Source organism: Morone saxatilis, unplaced genomic scaffold (assembly GCF_004916995.1).
Source record: "Morone saxatilis isolate NCDOM2014 unplaced genomic scaffold, NCSU_SB_2.0 Contig16, whole genome shotgun sequence".
Taxonomy (NCBI): domain Eukaryota; kingdom Metazoa; phylum Chordata; class Actinopteri; family Moronidae; genus Morone; species Morone saxatilis.
In genome coordinates this window covers 6,195,638-6,202,036 of record NW_023339718.1, presented here as the reverse complement: position 1 = coordinate 6,202,036, position 6,399 = coordinate 6,195,638, and positions in this window count along the sequence as shown.

Sequence of the window (6,399 nt, the reverse complement as noted above, 5' to 3'; positions counted from 1 at the left end):
AAGTTTGGAAGAAAGACAGAGTAGTGGCTCACACCAGTGCACACACACACACACACACACACACACACACACATACAAACACGTATGCACACACAAGCACAAATACGGTGCTGAGGCCTTCGTGTTGTTGATGTTTGAACATTTCAATTGAGAAGGCTATGAGACCTGCAGCTGCCTGTCTCGCCTGGTTGAATAGGGGGGCCTTTTTTTTGGGCGGGAAGGCGTTGAATGCTCTCCCGATGAGAGATGAGGCATATTGAAAACTATATTAAATTACCCTGATTAACAATTTAGCCACGATCAGGCTAGCCATGGGGGTGCTCTATGGGGAGGCCCAGAGACTATTCATCCCCACAGCGCCAGGGTCGAAAGGTGCCCCAAGTTCACAGGCTCAGGCCCTTTGTTATGCTAACACCCTATCCCAAATCAGCTGCCTGCTCCATGGCCAGACACAAGCACTTCCCTGAGAACTTTCAGGGAGTCGTCATTCCACTTCATCTTAAACCCTCCTCCCCCCCTCCTACATACGACCATCCCCATTGCCAAATTCCATGCACAATTCAAAATTTTTTGTATGTGGCAAATGGGTGGTAGATGTGGGGTGTTGGGTCTGTGTGTCCCCATGACCAACATTAAATATGTCATTTTTAGCTGTAATATTTGTCTCATCGTGCAAATACTCTGGGGACGGAATTAGCATTGTTTATTTTGTTGTAATACTTTTTTTTAAATTGAAAGAAATGGGGGAAAAAATTCTACATCTTTGCAAGTGCATGCTTAAGTAGAAAAACTAGGTCCTCTTATTTGATATACAGAATACAGAAAATATATGTGTTCAGTCTCTCTGTCTCAAGGGACTGATGATCAATACACATTAACAGCCGAGTTGATAAGACATGTAGTAGAGGTCAAGAGTCAAGTGCTGGTCAAATACCCTTGACCTAAGGTCAAAGTCTTTAGTGTGAACATGCCGTTGGTGCACAATCACATGTCAAATCTTGACTTGGTAATGACAACAGTGCATTTATTTGGATTTAAAAGTTTTCACAAACAGATGTACAAAGTAAGCCTTTTATTGTATTTTTTATACATTTTATTATTGGAATAATCAATCATATCACAATAATTCGAATTTGAATAATCCATCTTATCACAATACTGTTACAATATTACTTAACTTAAAAACATTTAGATTTTTAGTTAAATTATGGTAATGGAATTCTAATTTATAATGAACTTTAAAATGCATTCCAGTTTGAGGGATAGGGCATGCTCTCTCTCTCTTTCCCTCTCTCTCTCTCTCTCTCTCACACACACACACACACACACACACACATCCTCTCTCACACACACTCTTTGTCACTGACATTAACAACATCAATATCAACAACAACCAGCAATGCACATACTATACCACATGAAATTGAATAAAATGTTTCAAAAAACCAAACATGCAATATAATTATATACCACTGTTTGGAAGACACTGATTGTGTACAGCCATGGTCCTGAGTTGTAGGCGTGTATAACTGCCCCCGTCTCTCACTCACTACCGCTGAGCCAAAACCTCAACCAGGAGAGAAAGAAAAAAAAATCCCTCATCAATGCAAATTAGAGCCCAGAACCTGGAGAGCCTTGCTTGAGTCACCGGTTCTCCAAAAAGCCAAAATCAGAGGCTTTCACTCCCAAATCTTGTTGTCATACACGACTACAGATGCTCCATATTAACACAGGATAGTCAGTCATATCCATGGATTAGTCTGCAGTCACTTAAAAAAACGTCTCCACAGTCAGGCTGCCACAAGAGAAAATAAGGACGCTTCTAATTCTGCCAGCATAATTGCCTGATTATAATGAGCTTCTCTCTCTCTCTCTCTCTCTCTCTCTCTCTCTCTCTCTCTCTAGCTCTGCCTTTATTTCTTAGTGTGTCTGTTGCTGTATGCACACACACACATTCACACACTATAGCCTAATTCTGATATAAATCAGTCTTCAATTGAATAGGGGAAAAAAAATCAGCATTAATATTTTCTGCCGCTGCAATGGCGCTCTGCAGTGTTTGGTGAACCCTGGTATTTTCCTACGACTTTAACAGACAATAGGGTTTTATGAATGAAATATACAATAAAACAACAAATTGCAGTAAAACAAGCCATCGTGACACCCAACCTAACACACAATTAATTGATTAGATATTAGGCCGGTAACTCTGCCGGTATAGGCTAATATGATGCCAAGCCTATGCCACTGTGGCTTTTGTTGCATTGTTAGTTTGTTGACTTTCTTTGTGTGACATAGAATAAGATAGAATAAGAAAAAAAAACAGTGGTACATGGTTAATCTGACTTGATGAACAACAGAACTAATTCAAGTCTACATCCTCTTTTGAGCTGCCTATCATACATACATTTTTTAAAGAAAGATCTAAATTGCACATGATCCAGTGTGGTGTCCTTACTTAAATAAAGACCACAAAGTTTCAATGTCTCAATCTTCTTTTATTATTATATCTTAACGAGGCCTGGTAGCTAGGATACATTGACGATGACATATCAAAATCCTGAAACAATTAAATGAGAGGCCCAAAAAGAGATACATTCTTTAAGGTCAGTCCGAGTTTTTGGTTGGTTTTTGGAACAGATTCATCAGAATTATTACCTTTTAATATTGAGATTTTATTACCGAGTCAGCATCACCTACACAGCATCCAATTAATTACATTTCCATAACAATTTCACATTCAAATAAGCATAGAATGGCATCTTTATGTGAAATTGTAATATAACATACAAATTTTCAGTCTTTTAAACAACAGATTTTATTTTTTTTTATAAAAAACAACACCATGTTTATGTTTATAATTATTATTATTATTATTATTATCATTATTATTACAAATCAACTGCTCCACCCGTCCAGCTACAAAGGCATGGAAGTATGCACATAAAAGAGACCTCACTCATAAAATAGAAGGATATTGGTGTTGTTCTACTGGTGGTGTTTAAATAAAACAAGAATATAAGAATAATTTAGAATATATGGAATACTTATTATAGGAAATTACATTAATACATTACAACTACACATCAATTGCTTGCCATGCTGCTGTAACAAAAAAAATTAATCAGTCCATGTAAGTATATTACAGTGTAAAGTCTTTGCAAAGTAAAACACAACAACAAAAAATAGATGCACTTTCCATGACAAAATACTCAGGAGAAAGTATATGTTGCAGACTACATAATGTTAATAAAACATGCATACAAAGTTTTGAAGTAGTTGTTATTCTGTCTGCAATGTTTTCACTTTGGCTATAGCATACATTGCCTTGTTCCACCAGGATTTGTTCTTTCATCCCTCTAAAGCTGTCTAAGCCCAGACGCAGGCTAAATGAGCATGCCCACTCATGAATGCTGTTGGTTAATTACAATCCCTGATGGAAAAACCGTTGAAGGAGAAGCCCGAACACAGCCACACGTTAGGATAGAAACAGAAGTGTTTTTTTTATTATTATTAAAAACACTAAATGTATGTGTTCAAGTGTATATAAATGTCATTAAATAAATAAAAAAGGTGCAATTTTGTCCGGTCCTCCACACAGCATAGAGAAGCATTCAGCATGTGCTTCAATTTGATTTACAAAAATTAAATTGATGTGTTGAAGGGGGTTTTTGAAAGGCCTTATTACAGTTACTGTGTTGGATGCAGAGGCACTGCAGTATCTGAGAGTGGGATCTATTGCCAACAGTGGTACAGATTGACATTTACATACAGTATGTTGAAGGTATTTAACTACCGGCTGCAGTGAACATGGGAATAAATTAATGTTGGGAAAAAAAATAATTGAACAACTGTTGGCTATAACCTACGGTAAATTCAAGTAAATTTTAGTTTGTCATTGCCGTTTTGTCCGGCTAGAGTGACCAAATTACACATCAACACCAAAGAGGAATCAAGGATGTAAAATTCAATTTAATGTTTAACTAGTAAGAAGAACAAAATATCATTATATAATGAACACACAGTAGCATGCTGCAGATAATATCATTCAGTAATGGAGATTGTGCATCTTGAATCCTGATACCTGCAACACTAAATTCACTAAATTGTTAAACTGAATTTCACACAGTGAATTTCTATGCTACCTTTCTGTGGTTAACCAAATGTGTGCTCCAAATGCCACATTACTCTATTTAAGCAAAAAGCTCCCGGTTTCTGTAAAGGAACTCTATGCCACACATAAATTATTCAGTAGTATTTGCATTTGCATTGTAATTTGCATTCTTGTAGATTACAGAGAATGGAGAAGGAGGCGCTGCGCCAAAGAGAATTACATTCTGAACCAATTTCTGCCTTACTGGTGAGGAGTTGACATGGATTTTTGTTCTATTTTCCTTCGCTGCTTCGAGGTATACTGCTGAGATCAGTGACACACATTTCAAACTGTTGTTTGATTAATAAAAGAAGGAAACGATGTATAATGTTCACCAGCGCTCACACACAAAAAGAACTGCCATTAAAAATGAATCGTGACATTGAACAATGAGTCTATTTGATTGACTAGGCTGAGATTTTTACTGTAATATTCTCATCATCTTTATTTATATTGTAAGGCTTGTGAGTTGAAACTCAAAGGAACCAGTAGGCACAGAGGAGATGTCATATGGATTAAACACTAGGAAGGGGTGTGAAACTCTCACAGTACACTGAAAATCCTGGCTATTATGTTTCATCTAAAAATAACAAGCCTGACTAAAAAGAACAGACAACACAGAATGTGAAAAGAAAAAAAACACAAGCTCCAGAGAGAATAGAGTTCAAACAGCAGCAGTAATAGTGCTGAGTGTGATATGGAATACGACGAAAAAATGTACAGTACGAGACTCGCTTCAATTATAAATGAAAAGGAAATCAGTGCGAAATGTATGGAATAACCCAGATACTAAAATAAAACATTGTCTGTGTCTCTCTGGAGCCACTTTTGTGAAACAATGTCCTGTTTTCAAAATGGTAAAGATTTCATGTGTCTTGATGTAATTCTTATTTTCTCATGTGAATTACTGCATCGCTTTAACTTAATTGCATTCATTGCTGACATCATCATTATTAAACAGCAATCTTTAGAGAGATACCTCCTAGGCCTCAGGGCAGAATCGTAATTAACAGGAGAAATGTGCAAGAGAGTAGACTGAGACAGTGTGGAAGCACGGTTCTGCAGTGTGTGTGTGTGTGTGTCTACATGCCATGAGGGGCTGGTATGATGCATCAAGGGGGTGGGGTAGGTATCCCTGCAATAAGAGAGGAGGGTTTAGCCAACGTATGCGCATGTGCAAATACAGCCTAGCACTTATATACCCACATGTTGATGTACATGACACTCTGTGCCTACAGTTGCAAACACAAATGCACAAACGTGTACTCTGTGTTTGAGTGTTCAGCATTTGATTGTGTGCCTGAACCATTCTGCATGTTATTCTTATTTTAGATTAATGGAATTAGGTTTTGACATTTGATGTGCCTCACTTTCTCGTTAATACAGTATTTTAAGAACTCTCATCCAATGCAAAAAGCAGGAGAGAGACTGAATTCATCAGAGTTACTGTAAGTAATATCACTGAGAGTAAATTATTGGTGCACCTTACAGATAATTCCTCATTCAGGGTTATTTTATTGAGATTTCCTCTCATTTAGCACCTCAGTGCATTATGAAACAAACCAAAATCTCCTTTGTAGTGATGGAGATAAAAACTATGTTTTACTGTCTATTAAGTTAGTGTTTACTTAACAGACAAATAGTCCATAGGAAGTACACTGTAAGTTTAGGTAAACATATGAGTAAGACAATTATAATTTCTGAAAACGCCTCCCTTATTGATTTATTTGATAACTGAATTAATTGTTTGTGTGTTTTAATGTTGTAAGTGATGTACATAGCACTATGCATAATTGTACTTAAAACAGCAGCAGTACCTCATATTGTTTCCATGAAAATGCCATGGACTGTGTTCCACAAAACAAATCCTTACTCCAACTTTCATATATAGGCGTAGTAGTAGTAGTAAGTAGAGTACAGGAACGCAAAGTAAAACATCAATTCCAGAAACAGATGTGGAAAACTATAAAATACTGTATGACAAAATAGTAACACTCAAATAAACTACCAGGACCTTAAAATGATATTTGGTACATAGGGAGGGTCCAGTGTCCACCTCCACCTCACTGAAACATACAAAAGAAAACACTCCTGTACTTTTGTTACTTTGTCACCTAATCACAAGCCTTAAAACGTATATATATATATATATATATAGTTATATACATATATAGTTATATACATATATATTTATATATTTGTTCTTAATATATGTTGTTTGCATATTTGTTCTTAATATATGTTGT